At 46.2% G+C, this 15,603-nt stretch overlaps 1 protein-coding gene, 1 long non-coding RNA gene and 1 pseudogene across 31 annotated transcripts in view; 2 read left to right on the top strand and 1 right to left on the bottom strand.

The window, feature by feature from the left end:
* LOC147999629 (large ribosomal subunit protein eL28 pseudogene) overlaps nt 1-10,690 on the top strand; it is a 55,918-nt pseudogene extending 45,228 nt beyond the window's left edge.
* Pard3 (par-3 family cell polarity regulator) overlaps nt 1-15,603 on the bottom strand; it is a 549,750-nt gene that overhangs the window by 412,960 nt on the left and 121,187 nt on the right. The gene's annotated exons all lie outside the window — the stretch shown is intronic.
* LOC147999628 (uncharacterized) overlaps nt 10,749-15,603 on the top strand; it is a 13,759-nt gene continuing 8,904 nt past the window's right edge. The window contains exon 1 of the long non-coding RNA XR_015644265.1: nt 10,749-11,376. This is a non-coding gene — a long non-coding RNA (uncharacterized LOC147999628). The remainder of the gene's footprint in view (nt 11,377-15,603) is intronic.

Genomic DNA, 15,603 nt, shown 5'->3' with positions numbered 1-15,603 from the left:
ATGTCACCAGCGCAAAACAGCACAAACAACACACAGACACGCATATATACACAGATACACAGAAACACACACATACATACATATACACACATATACACACATACATACACATATACACAGACAGCACACACATATACACACAGACACACACATACACACACATACATACACACACATATATAGCATACACATAGACACACAGAGACCCATATATACACACACATACACACGCATACCCATACATATATACACAGATACAAACATACCACACATATACACATACATACATACATACATATACAGCACACACATACACATATACAGCACACACATATACATACACACACACATATACACACAGATACACATACATACACATATACACAGAGACATACACATATACACACATATACACAGACATACACATATACACGCACATATGCACATACAGACACACACATACACATATACACAGATATACACACACAGACATACACATATACACACACATATACACACACAGACATATACATATACACAGATATACACAGACATACACATATACACAGATATACACACACAGACATACACATATACACACACATATACACACAGACATACACATATACACACACAGACATACACATATACACAGATATACAGTGCGCCTGTGCGCGCGCGCGCACACACACATACACACACACACACACACACACACACACACACACACACACACCCTAAATAACACAGGAGATGAGGTATCTAACTTAGAGCCCAGGGTTTAAAACTCTTGAGTGGCAGGCAGTCCCTCCCTGTCTCCAGTCTCAGTCAGTAGCCAAAGCCCAGGACCTCTGTTTATCAACAAGGAACTGTTAAGGAACAACAGTGTGCTCTAAATCATGGGACTACATGGAGAAGACGAGGCATAGGGAGCCCTAGGAACAACCTCAGAGCAGCAACTAAAACAGGAGAGTGGGGGTTGTAAGAAATGGCCCACTAATTACTAAGAACTGTTAGTAACGAAGTCTGTACTTATCCGCTAATTACTAAGACTGTTGGGCAGAGTTGGTCTCCATTCGCTGCTACAGAAACACGTCCAAGACACACCAGAGAACAGTGGTATAGCAAGAAGATATTTGCAGGTCATTGTGCTTAAAATGCCCGAGTGAGTGCAGAAAACTGTAGATGCACGGAGAAGCAGAAGCCAAACAAATGCAAAACAGAAAAAAACAAAGAACAAAACAAAACAAACACTAAACTTAGTCTCTTTCCTCCAAGGCAGAGAATGGGTGTGGTCCAGGGCACTCTACTTACTTAACACTCCGCATGGCCGTAGACAGAAACAACTCGTCACCTGGAGACTTGTCTGCATCCGCACAGACACCTGAGTTCGTTTCAGAGCCTCACGGGCTGAGAGAAGACACAACCTGCCTTCGCCAGAATCAAGAGCCCTTTTAATTTGTTAGAATGAGCTCTAGTAAAGACTAAGTCGGTAGTGAACAAAAGGATTATCTTACCCCTCTCCCACACCCACCTCTACACCCTTCATCTTCCCCTTTCTGCCCCTGTGCAAGCCTCTCACACACACACTTCACCACCCAGCGCCCCACCACAACAGTGCTCTGGTTCTCAGTCAGTGCTGGAGTCTTCCAAATACCATGATCAGTCTGTGAGGGTCGATGGTGAGAGTCCATAGATATAAGTTAACCAAGGCAGCCACTGGACATGAAGGAGCCTGGAAACGGAAGGTCAAGCAGGCCCACATCGCCTCTCAAACAGTTAGTCAGCACAGCCGAAGATAACATGCCAGGTCCCATTAAAATGAATATTGCCAACCAATTAGTAGAATAAATGGTTTGCCTCATAATGGGCTTTGTCTGTGTTAATTTGCCTGCGTGCTGGAGGAGCTACAAGTAGAAGGCAGGACCAGGTGCGATCCCAGCGCTGTGGCGGAGAACCCAGGACACAGGTGTGAGACGAGAACTCACGGCGGTCGGGGGAGGAGGGAATATACAGTCATACGTGAAAATCATGAAGGATAAGATAATTCTGTTGTCATCCAATGTAGAAACCAACATGGAGACAATTGTTCACTGAGCTAATAAGCACTCGAAACCGTAAATGCAAGAGTAATGGAAGCAGGGAAGAAACAGTGACGCTGAGAACCAAGGGCGTGGGCAAAGCGCAGTCCACAGCACTGACACGAAATCAGCTTGAAAGCATGTGTGCCCGTTTACTTTGCAGAGAGCTGCAACATATTAAGTGGTGAGTGGCCGCGTTTCTGTGACTGCTTTATCTCCAGAGAACAGTAAATGAAACAATCCTGCTGGACAGGGCTCTGTGAACACGGCTTCTCACGAGATGGATAAATTAATCGACATGCTTTTATTTCCATTCATTTCTCGTTTCTCTTCCGACGCAAAGACGGATCCAGCTACGCACAGGCTCTTTCCTGGCTGACTCTTCCTATCCTGACATCTCGAAACAAGTCAAAGGGTGGATTTTAAAATGAAATAAAAAAGAAAGAAGGAAAGAAGGAAAGAAAGGAAGGAAGGAAGGAAGGAAGGAAGGAAGGAAGGAAGGGGGAGGGAGGGAGGGAGGGAAGGAGGGAGGGAAAGGAAGAAAGAAACCATCACTAGCAAAGGCCTGGCATGCATTTTGAAGTTCCACAGTGACAGTACCCACTAACGTTACAGCTCTCCCCGCCCACAAGTGTCATTCTTGATTGCAAGTGTATGAAGCCTTACCCCAGAGCCCTGTCACAAGGAATGCTGGGAATTCTCCATATCATGTGTTTGAGTTCACTGTGCTGCTTTGCCACTGGGTTTTAGGTGTTCAGTAATAATGTGCTTTGTTCTCAAAAGTGTCCCCCACACCTGCCAACTGAGAGACAGGGAGACTCTTGCAGAAAGATGTGTTGTTGTGCTGCCCTCTAGTGGTAACTCAAAACAGCGGAAATGGGGGAGGACCAGGACAAGAATGAGAAACGAACTCAGGGGAAAAAATAATGAAGAGATCATCTCTAAAGATTCAGCAGTACCCTGTTATTTGATTGGTATAGAACAAATCTGCTGGCACGTCACTACAGAGCTGTCTACTCACTTTCAGAATCCCTATGTAGGAAAAATATCCAGGGCAAAATCAGCAAGAGCGCATGTGTATAAACTTATACACAAATTCACTGCAGCTTTAAGGCAAGAGAACACTAACTAGCAAGGCAGGTCTACAGGGTGTAACATTTGGTGATGAGGACAGGGGATGCTTCTTAAGACACGGTGGGGAGTGGATAGGGAGAGAGTGGACCCTCTAGCTAGTATGTGTGCTCTAAAGTGTAGCCATGTTCGCACAGCAGTGGCACAAACTTCCAATAGCAACACTTGAGAGGCTAAAGGGGAAGATCACAAGTTCAAGGCCAGCCTGGGCCCCAACATAGCACATTTCAGGCCAGGGTAGGAAAAATAGACCCCCATCTGCAAAGACAGGAGGGGGTACGTTGGCCATTTTTCCAGGATTCTGAGCAAGTAAAGAAATGTCTAAATTTTCAGAAAACAAAACAAAACAAAAACAAAAAAACCTAAAGCTTAACAAAGCCACATTGCTTCTGGAGACTACACATTAAAATCACATCAAAAATCAAAATCACCCGATAGGTTCACACAGGCAAGATTTCCTTTGTAAAAGCCAAACCAAGTCTGGAGGAGAGGAACAAAGTAGGATAGGTATCAATGGGGCTTTATAAACAGTCTCTTCTAGTCAGAACATGCAGGCAGTGGGAACCTGGGTTCTCCAGAGACGCCTCACAATGCTGTTTGAACACTTACGGAAACCTCCATCGCAATATCTTAAAATAAAATCTATCTTCACAAAACAGACCAGCTTCGCCTCGAAAGTGTGCAGACTCGCATCTCTTCTCATCCAGCAACAGCTTTCAACTACAGACGTACAGCGACCTCTTCTGGCTGGCCACGGAAATGCTCCAACAACAAGACAAAGGACTTCCAATCCCAGGTAAACCACAAAACTGCCCAGCCACTTCCCCTCCAGGCAACAGCCACAAAGCTAAGTTTTGAGCATGTTTTCTTTGATTCGGAAATCAGTTATGAACCACCCAAAGACATCTTTTGCCCTTGTTAACACATGCATGCTTTCACAATTCTGAGCAGCAGGAAATAGGCAATATAACGGAGTCATTTCAAAGACTGTTTATAACCACACCTAGGATCTGAACACCATCAGCATAGTGTCTCAGAAGGGACATTCATTCCTAATAGAGTAGGAAAGGGACATCCATTCCTAATAGAGTAGGAGAGGGACATCCGTGCAGGAGCACACCTGAAAACCAGTTCCAAGCTTTCCTGGCTCTGACCAGCAGGTTTTGTCCTCAAGTAATTCAACTATTAAAGGAATCACTGCCCACAGGGGATTTTAAGGACATAGTTAATAATATACATCAAGCACATGATTTGCCTCTGATGAACACCACATACAACATATATAAACAAAAGCCAACAGGCTGATATTCCCTCCACAAACCCCCTCACAATTCTCTGTAAGGAGCAGAAGTACATTCTGACAATCCTCTTGTACAGAAAACACACACAGGAGCAACCCTGTGAGCTGTTTCAGCAAGTGTTGAGGATCCCAGGGAACCGAGCTCATTTCAAGATGCAGAGGCCACAGACAAGATGCTACCGCTACAGGGACTGAGCACAAGGATCCTCAAAGATCTGCAAGGCCTTTTTGCTCTGGGAAGATAGAACTTAGCATAATGCAGACCTTTAAAGGGGTATTTGAGGCCAGATATGGTGGCTCACGCCTGTAAATCTGCCATCCGGGTGACCGAATTAGTGGGATTGTTAGTTCAAGGGCAGTCTTAGATGCATAAACAGACCTTGCCCCAAAGGAAAAAATAGGGAAAATGACATTCTTATAAAGGACAATTTGACAGCATCTGTCACTCTATATAATGCACCGTTTCCTTTGCTAGTTATACAATTGTGAGATATGTTTAATATACATTGTTTTTAATTAAAAGGAAAAGGAGGGACTGTGATGTATTTAATAAACATAAAACATTTCCTGATTATAAAAAGAAGTCTGAGAGCATCATGTGCTCAATCAAGTAAGACACCCCCAAATTATAGGCTAAAACTGTAAAGACAGTTTTGTAAGACTACTCATGCACTGCATTCAGTTTTTCTATACACTTGGCATATCTACATCATACAAACATTTACAGTTAATTCTTTCTGGTGGAGATGGAAGAGCGCGTTCAGTTCCTTGGGTTCTTCTAGGAGGTGGCTTTCTAACCAGGAACATGCTCTATCCTTAAAGGAACCCCAATAGAGACAGTTTGCTTATGTTGGCACGCATCCAGAAAAGCCAAAATTAACCAAGGTCTTCCTACAGCTGCCCATCCAAGACCCAGATGAAACCTTAGAGAACAAAGTTTGGAGGCAGCATCTTGGGAAAGAAGTATTGGAGAGAACTGACAGTGGATGAGAGAGGGCAGAGAGCAAGGGCACCTGCACTTAGCTGAATCTTTAAGCCTGGCCTTTACTGGCAGATCACAGAGTCATGTGCTCCATGAGGGTGTCGAGACCCTGGGCTCTCCCAAGGTTGCATCTAGGAAAGAGAAGCCCTGAGACATCACCTAGCTCTTCCCACCCCCAACATTACCAACAAGCCTGCCATGGCAGACACGTCTACCCCAACACTGCACATGAGCCTGCTTTGGTGGCCACGTCCTCAGTGCTTTTACCCCTGGGGTCTGCATGTTTGCTCTTCCCCATCTCTATGGCTAACACAGCCATCCTCCTCTCCTTCCTGCCTTCTTCGCTACCACTTTAGAGGTTCAGTGGTCTGCAGCAAACCAAATGCTGCTATCAAATCACAGACCTTATTACTCTCAGGTGCAAACACCTGCCCCTTGGTTTCAAAATGCCCCTATCAGAAACCTGCATGGATCTTGAATGGACTTGGCTGGGATTTTACCTCATCAAAGGACAAACTCCCTTGGCCTCTTCCAAAGCAGACCCTATACCTCTAGCTACTCTGTCCTGTCATCCCTTGGGGGCCACATGGATCCCTGCCATTATTAGAGATGCACCATGTCTACCACAAACATCATAGACACAGAAAGCAACACTAAGCATTGAACTATGCTAAGTCCCAAGTCACCAAGCATTCACTGGATGCTGGATGCTGAGCTGGCCCACTACCCAGAACACCCTGGCTAAGCTCTTTCTTCTTGCCTTATCTATACAAAGACTAATGCTCCTGTTCCTTCAAACCATCTCTTCCCATTCTACAACTGCAAACAGTTCCTTTAGTACAATGTTGCACTTGCTTCCTTTGACACAATGTTGCACTTGCAGTAGCAAGCTGGCATGGCCCAGCCTCCCTCTACACACCCTAATGATGCACCACCATTAACCTGTGTGGTGTTCATGGTGAATATCATCCGGGTATCAGCCTGATTGCCCCCACACACAGCCACAAAGAGAGCTCACAAAACACATGTCCAGGGGACGTCCTCATCCCTCATGTGCTATGGAATCAATGGGTAGAGTGAGAGGCAAGTTGATGCAGGAGGTTATATTCTGGAGCTGAGTTTACAGGGCCATGGGACGTTCCTCTACTAGACAGGTGACAGCAGAGTGACACCCTTACCCTCTAGGCTATTGGTTGTCATAGCAAAAGTATAAAATAAATGGGTAACAGGCACCAGGGCTTTCTCTAACTCTGCTAAGTTGTACTTTGACATTTAATGACAGTGTCAAAGGACTCAGAGTAATACAAACAAGATAAAATTCTTCATATACACCAACAAGTATATAATGTGTAGTGAGGTGAAAGACTACAAGAAACACACATTTTTTCAGATCTTCCTTTTATGCGCATGCAGAGAGAGAGAGAGAGAGAGAGAGGGAGGGAGAGAGGGAGAGAGGGAGAGAGAGAGGGAGGGAGAGAGGGAGAGAGGGAGAGAGGGAGAGAGGGAGAGAGGGAGAGAGAGAGAGAGAGAGAGAGAGAGAGAGAGAGAGAGAGAGACTAAATTCTGAACCCAAAGTAAGAGACAATACCCAAAACTTTGAACTCATGTCTCCTTGTCCTTTGGCTAGCTACACATCCTAGTTCCTGTGACTGTAGCCTGGGGGAGACTCTACCTGCAACTAGAAAGCCTACAGAGCCCCAAAGGACACACACAATCTTTACTCAGCTCAGTGGGACTGTTCCAGCTTTAATATCTTCAAACTGCTTCATTCAAGTAACAGCTAAATCCCAAGGGCCATCTCTGCACTCTGGCAGCTCTCTAGCCACAGTGACATGTATAGGTTTAATCTCTGATGCCACAATGTAGCTGATGCAGGGCACCATGACTCAACAGAGCTTGGGGAAGAGGGGACTGTCACTGTCATGGTTCCAGGCTAGATAGCTTCAGACCACCACCAGAACACACAGAACCCCAGCATTCTTGAAATCAGCTTATTTGCAGGAGTCAACAAAACAGCAAGAGCGCTGCCCTGACTTCTGCATTGTCTTTAAGAAGCCGGCTATGCCAAGTCTTTCATTCTCTTAGTTGTCTCTGACTGACAGGGGAGAGCAATCCTTTTGGCGCAGCCAATGGAAACACAGAATTCGTGAGACATTAGGCTGAGTGAGAGTAGACCATGCATCTGAAGTGACAGAATGGTGTTTGCCAATTATACTGTTTCCTTGAGGTGCTGAGGCACTGAGCCAACTCCAGAGGGAAAGTGCCTGTCGTGACCTGAGGCAACACAGAACAGGGCTTAAAGGAAAAGCAAGGACATAAGCCCGCATGACTTGATCCAGTGGCACAGGCCTCTCATCCCAGCCTGAAGAGATGAGGCAGGAAGATCATATGATCTAGGCTAGCCTGGGATACATGGTAAGATCCTGAAGGAAAAGCAGGAAGGGAAGGGGAAGGGGAAGGGGAAGGGAAAGGGGAGGGGGAGGGGGAGGGGGAGGGGGAGAGACGGGACGGGACGGGACGGGACGGGACTGGACGGGACAGTCATTGGAGAGACAGAGGTGCAGGATCTCTGAGTTCCAGGTCACCCAGAGCTACACAGTAAGACCCAGTCTCAAACACAAAACAGAAGTCAGGGCAACTAGCTTCTAGATCAATGATGTTGCTAAAGCTAGAGCAAAGAGACAAAGTTTAAAGAGGGTAACAAAGTTGTTTGCTTGTGTTCAGATTCCTCCCTTGCTTTGTATTTTGCAACATTTTACTGTGGGGGTAGGGAGGGATGACATTAAACCAAAGTAGTTAATAAAACCCCTTCAGTCCTGAGAACTCAGCCACGAGAAGCACCCATCACTGGTGTAAGCAGGACATGGACCCACAGCGCAAAGAATGGCAACCTCTCCATGAACAAGGCTACTGAGAAATGGAAACTGTATGTGAACAGTTAGAAGACCTAAAACCACAAAAACCAAGTAACACTTGTTCCCTAGGTAACACTCATCCTTGGTTTTTCATCTTTGTTACTGGACTGCTACTGAGGAGGGAGCACAATTAGCTAAACATTTTTGATGGCTGTAATGAAATCCAGGTACACGATAAATGGACTGCTCTCCCATGAAAGACTTAAAAAAACAAAAACACTGTGCTTCTTTACTGAAACCTTACCCTTAAGCTCCAAATAATTCCCCAACTACTTTCAAATTTAAATCCTAGATTTTCCTCTTGCCCCCTGGGCACTCACTGTTCTGTGCTGCAGCGTGCTCTAACGTGCCTAACAACAGCAACGTCACAGAGTACCCTATCTCACCCCAGCAGTCCCTGTTACCACTTCACATTTCAGAGAACACTCTGGCAGGGAGGTCATCTGTGTGAGGACTCTTCTGTCCTGTGATTTTTTTTTTTCCACGTGTGAGCACGTGCTTGCTGTTTAGGTGAGAGTTGCTCACTGGCTTTGTAACTACTCTCTCTGGTGTAGATCTGGCCCCTCTTCAGTTCCCACCCCACCCCCTCGGTCCTCTCAGGTCATGGGCCCACACCACCTGCCCCTGGGTATTTGTTTTTTTAGAAATATGAAAATATCTACTTTTGTTTTTAGCAAAAAAACCCAAAACCCAAAAACTTTCTAAATAACTTTTGTCTTTTCTCTCCTGCCAGTAGAACTAAAGTCGGTCTCTTTCCACATGAATGCAAACTTTCTCTCTCTGCTCTGAGCTACACCACCAATTCCACCACTTCTTTGCCTTCACCAGCAATAACAATTTCACAAGGAGAACTTAAAACTTTTTTCTCTTCTGCATGTAAGAATCATACTGAAGAACAATCCATTATTCATCCTTTCCTAGAGTAAACTTGCATGGCCAAGGAGTCCCTACACAAGAAGTAGCAATTTGGACACTGCATCCCTTTAGAGTGACAACTTGTCTTTTTCATCACGGCTACACCTCAAGTCTGGGAGACGTGTGGTAGGTATCAGTGGGCATCGACTGACAGGAAAAATGTAGAGAACATAAGGAAAGAGACTGTGAGAGTCTGTCAGGCGAAGCTTTAGCAAGTTCAGCAGCCTTACAAATATTCCCTAAGCCTGGAGTTATTCTGCAGTCTACCACATAAAACAGGAACGGCCGTGAAAATGGAAACTTTGAAAGATGTTTTCCCTTTGAGTGCACAGGAGCAGACTTCTACCTGACACAAAATCAAACTGCTGCCAGAGCTCACATTCCCAAAAGCTCCTTGTAGCCCTAATTACTTGTGATTTCCAGCTGCCGTGAAAAGGTGAGGGGCTTTGCTTGCTGTCTTCTAGTGACTATTAATGGTTGACAAGAGCTATTCGAGAGAAATCCTGGGATGAGTGAGCTGGGGCAAGCAACCCGCAAAGGACTGTGCAGAAGGCAGACACTGTGGTGGAATATAGCTGCTGCCTCCATAGCCTATATTAAAATTTCCAAGAATGATGTCGAGGAGCAGGGTCACAGGGGTCCCTACAGTTTCAGGATACGTGCAGACATGCATCAATTCCAGAGAGAAACACAATATGTAATTCTCACATAAATACTCAAAAAATATGTGTTTATCAACAGAAAAACTTTCCTCATCCCAGGGTCACCATGAGCCTGTGCACAGGTTATGAGGACTGCGTCTGACTTAAACAGACTGAAGGTTGGTGTTTTATCATCTTCAAACACATATGCAGCCATCATAACAGCTATGACAATTTTAAGTCAGCTTCAAAGACATTCTTGAAAGAAAATCCACCAACCCTCATGAATGTTTGATAGCTTATTTTTTAATATTGATGTAATCGGAGTTACTCCCCTCACCAAGAGCTATAGTGTACGTTGGGGATGCTGCTAGGTGTCTTTGATAAGACTCCCGTGACATTACACAATCCAAACAAGATACAAAAATATGGAAATAGTGCCTTTCCACAGGTGACACTGTAACAGACACCCAACTGTTTCAGATGGCCTATCCTTTAACACTTCCTGGCTAGGTCAGAATTCCTACCGCTCCTTGGACAGTAGCCAGGGTAAACGTATAGCCACTGACAAGTCCTCCAAAAACAGGAAAGCAACGTCATCAGCTTTAAATATGCCAACGGAGCTGCAAAGGCTGAGAGGGATGGCACAGTTCAGCAGACTTCAGGACTTCAAAGGATTCACAGCTGCCGACAAACCGCTATCCAGGCAGCCAGGGCTGGCTTGACTTTGCACAAATATTTACTCTTATTGCACTTCAGTCACACAGCTAATAGGCTCCAGCTATCTCCAGAGGTCTGGGGCAGGATACCGCAGCACTCCACTGCAGGCTGGGGGAGAAACAGAAAGGACACTGTCTTTCTAGTTGGCTTGATGATTAGAGATGGCATAGCAAACTCTTGAGACTTAAAGAGTTCAGTTTTGGAAACTCTTCTGCTAGCCAGCTCAGTATGCTACTACCACTTAGGTCAGAAGATGGAAAAATGTCTATGTGTGCATAGACAGACAGACAGATTGGAGTGGCTATTCCTGGTTGTCAACTTGACTATATCTGGAATGAACTATAATCCAGAATTGGAAGGTTCACCTTTGATCCTGATCTTGAGGCTGGGAGATACAAGTTTCTGACCTGGATCTTGCTATGGAGATCTTGAGGCAAAGTGGCTATGAATCCCAGGAGCTCTGAGTTCAAGGTCATCTGGGACAAAACAAGTCCCAGACCCAGGCACGGTGGGACACACCTTTAATCTGGGACACACCTTCTGCTGGAGACTTACATAAGGACATTGGAAGAAGGAAGCGTCTCTCTCTTTTTTGCCCGCCTGCCTGCCTCGTGAGACCAAGCCACTGCTAGATCCTTGGACTTCCATTCACAGCTGCTGCTGACCATTGTTGGGGAGTTGGACTACAGACGTAAGTCATCAACCAATTCTCTTACTATATAGAGACTACCCATAAGTTCTGTTACTCTAGAGAACCCTGACTAAGACATGGATGGATGCATGCATATACACACAGACAGACAGACAGATGGATACACACACACACACACACACACACACACACACACACACAAAGGGAGGAGGCAAAAAGCAAGCATACTTTGACCACACTTCGGCAGCGGGTGCACTGAGTGGCTAAGCGGCTGCAATCACCATCCAGTCTGCATGGGGGAAGTTCTATGTCCGCCCACGTGCAGAGAAACATGGCACCTACAGACTACATGGAGACACACTCCTCATCTGCCCTCCATGGAACTAGGCAAATGGCAAAAATCAATGCAGTAACACTTTCCACATAGTCTTTCTTTCGGTCCAAGGAAAGAAGGAACCTTACCTACTGCTGGCCTCTTTCCCTTAATACTGAGCACCCTTGAGTCTCCTTCCTAAAAGGGACTCAAGCCAGCTGTTTCTCTGCCTTTCACAAGTTAGTCAAGGTGTTACCTCCTGAGTCAAAGGTGACTACACACAGGGAGGGCATAAAGGGAATCTGGGCATGGTGGTATAAAGCTATAACCTTAGCGCTTGGGAAAATGAAGCAGGAGGTCCAACCCTTACCCTAAAACAAACAAACCGAGAGCAGGAACTGAAGAAGTCTGGAGCCACCACAGTGGTGCTAAGTGACCACTGGGACCACCAACCTAGTCCTCAAGGGACCTGGGAGTTCTCCTCAGCCAACCTAATGTGACAACAGTCTTCAAGACGCTAACAAAACCCCCTAGCGTAGATGACTCCCAAATCCTTCTCGGCACACAGCTGCTCCACAAACCAAAGTGCCACTTGGTTCTCCTTAAGTAGAACGGGGACACCTGTGCAGTTCCAGGGCTAACACACAGCTCTAATCTAGGACCTGAGACACCATGAAGCAGCCCTTGTCCTGTGCAGAGCCACCATGTTCCCAGGAGAGGGGAACCTTAGCACTAAGTCACACTGAGCACGTGCTGGGGGGGCCCCACCCGAGGCTGGCTGTGCAAAGGTCTGAGTGTGTACTAAGGAGAGGCCTGGCTATCACTGAAGCTGTACCACGTTCATGTCCTTAGGCCCATCACATTCTGGATTTGGAAGCACCAGGCAAAGCTACTAATTGACCACCTCCCTCATCCAGGCATCTCGGAACCCCCCCCCAAAAAAAACCCCATTATCCCTGTTGTTCTTCCCAACCCTTCCTTGTCAGTCTTGCACTTCTCAGTGTAGTTGTGTGATCAAAACAGTGGGATCAAAACCAAGGCAGAGAGGCTTCCGGCAGACACCCCCACAATAACCTACCCTTCCCACACTGCTCCCAGAAGCTGTTCGATGACCTCACTCAAATGGGCCAAGGAGATGATGCCCCTGTGGGTGCTCACGGGTTCCCAAACAGCATCAAATGAACATCCATATCCGGGGTAAGGGGAGTAAGTCAGTCCAGGCCTAAGTACCGCCCCACCTACAGTGATGGGTCAAACTCCTCAACCACACAGAGGAGCTTGCACAAGCTCGAGAGCAGACTTGTCTGGGAAACTGTTTAAAAGCTGTCGGCTAAAGGAGGTGGCGGTGGTGAGGTGCGGGTGTGATGGCTAAAGACTTGCTAGGGTGGGCTCTGAGGAGAGAATAATGAGGGGAAAGGTGCCTAGGGCTGGAATAGGCTGCTTAATTTTGGAGAGTACAAAGTATGCTCCAAGTGTGGGGGCAGAATCTCATAAGCATCAGTGTGACCGGACAGCGATGAGTCCCAGGAGCTTCCACCCCAATACTCAATAATGACTTCCTCGATTCCCCAGAGATCGGTAGTCATCACCGGAAAGGACTGAACTCCTTTCTCTCTTTAGACAAAAACTCCTTGTCTTAGTCATGGTTTTTATTCCTGAGCAAAACATCATGCCCAGGAAGCAGGTTGGGGAGGGTTTATTCAGCTTACACTTCCACATGGCTGTTCATCACCAAAGGAAGTCAGGACTGGAACTCAAACAGGGCAGGAGGCAGGAGCTAAGGCAGAGGCCATGGAGGGATGCTACATACTGCATTGCTTCCCCTGACTTGCTCAGCTTGCTTTCTTATAGAACCCAAGCCTCCCAGTCCAGGGATGGCACCACCCATAATGGGCTGGGTGCCCCCTCCCCTTGATCACTCATTGAGAAAATGCCTTACAGCTGGGTCTCCTGGAGGTATTTTCTCAAGGGGGGTTCCTTTCTCTGTGATAACTTCAGTTTGTGTTAAGTTGATAAAGCCAGCCAGTACACTCCTTAGGAACTAGCAGCTCCCACAATGAACTCTGGAAGGAGTAAGCACAGCCTCGAGGGCCTAGCCATGTCCAAGCGCTGACACTCTTCGAAGAAAGAGGAAGGTACTTAGATTGGGCAAAGGAGAATGCACAGAGATGCTTGGCGTCTGGTTAGGCTGCCCCACAGGACACTGAGAAAGCCATAGTGTGTCCACAGCATTTGGCCAAAACACAGATTCTGCCACCTCTGACCCTAATGACTGTCAGATGCAACTTCAGGGCAAAATTAAGACTCCAGGAAGAGGCAGTGCATGGTGTGCCGGCATGAGCACTGGTCACAGGGGGATGGTCATACGCTGTGCCCCAGTAACACAAGACATGAGCTCAAAAGACAATCTACAGGAACATATTTTTCTCAACCAACTTAAATAAGGGTTCAACCTCCCCTCAAGCTCACCACCCATCAGAGGTAGTGAAAAAGAAGGATTATTAGGAAGCTGATCTGTTTAGTAATAGTTCTTTGGGGGAGATTCCAATCTGTGTGGTTCTCAGCCCAGCCCACTAGCAAACTCCAAACACGAACCAGCAACTGCAGCTCAGTCTACTTGGCACTCCCCACACAAAAATCAGCAAGGGTGGTTCAACCCAGAAGAAACCATTAAGTCTTGCCAAATACGTGGAAGCAGCAAGAAGCCACAGGAACCTTACGAGAAGTTCTTTGGTGAGCATTTTTCTCTGCAAAGCCACCACAAGTGGAGTTCAGCAATGCAAGGCAAGGCAAACCAATACACGCGTGTCATCAATGCTAGTGAGGCGAAGCAAAGCAAACCAAACCAATGCTTGAGTCCCCCACTGTCTGCGGGGTCATATTCACAATCTTTCTAAACATCACACATCCTTTCGTGAGTCTGCTATAGCAAAACATCCTTTCCCCTGTGTGCCCTGGGCAAAACATTATTTGGCATAACCGGCTTTCCAAAGAAACCAGACGTTTCCACTCCACAACTGCACCTTGTTCTTACTAATTGGTTTATTGTGAATACTGATAACCTTATAAGAAATACGGGCCGGACGGCGTGGTTCTAATGAGGTGAGGTGAGGAAAAACCTGGGGGTGGGGAGCCGCCGGTAAAATTGTGGGAAAAAAAATAAAACAGTTCAAAGACCTATCGGAGAACCCCGCTGCTCACTTCTTGAAAAGGATCTTCAAAGAAAAGAATGTGAGGATAAAAACAACTAATGCATGAAAGATAACAGCATCTGTCAAACGATCCTCCCCCTCACAGCAACACCGAATGACAGGAATGGTTGGCATTGAAAAGTGTCCTGAGAGGTGGGCACAGAGCTAAGTTGCCATTCAGGATACAAGAAGCTCTCTGCCTTTCCATGGGAAAATACCCACGAATCTACAGCAATACACAGCTGCTTAAATGATTGACAAGATGGCTTCATGGGCCAGCAGAATGCCTATATTGCTAATATTAGCGAAGTTTAGGTCAGACCCAAGCACATCTATCTACTTCTTTGATGACACCACTTCCTTGATGCCACTGAATCTATTCATGTATCAGACTCAAAACCTCGGCACCTTCCACCATCATCTCCTCCCAAGATGCTCATTAACGTGAGGACGCCGAGCAGCCACGTCGGCACACAGCACACATTTCCACACTCTGCCTACCTAGAAACCAAGTTTCCCCTCAGGTCTGAGATGTAGAAAACTCCCCAGGGCAGATCCTCAGAACATTCTGATCCTTAGCTTTTTCTTCCAAAATCATAATCTGACTCTGACTACTCATGTTCTGCTTACCATTTCCCTTTCTGTACATGTGCTGAAAAAAAAGTGAATTAAGCATTTAATACTTTTGCTTCTTTCCTGTTAAGTAACAAACACTTCTTCTGAACCCAAAAGTCCACTGACCCTTTGCTGAGCACATTAAGA

Source organism: Rattus norvegicus, chromosome 19 (genome assembly GCF_021556685.1).
Source record: "Rattus norvegicus strain SHRSP/BbbUtx chromosome 19, alternate assembly SHRSP_T2T, whole genome shotgun sequence".
NCBI classification, from domain to species: Eukaryota; Metazoa; Chordata; class Mammalia; order Rodentia; family Muridae; genus Rattus; species Rattus norvegicus.
The sequence above is the reverse complement of the archived record's forward strand: the minus strand, read 5'-3'. Positions and strand labels throughout refer to the sequence as shown.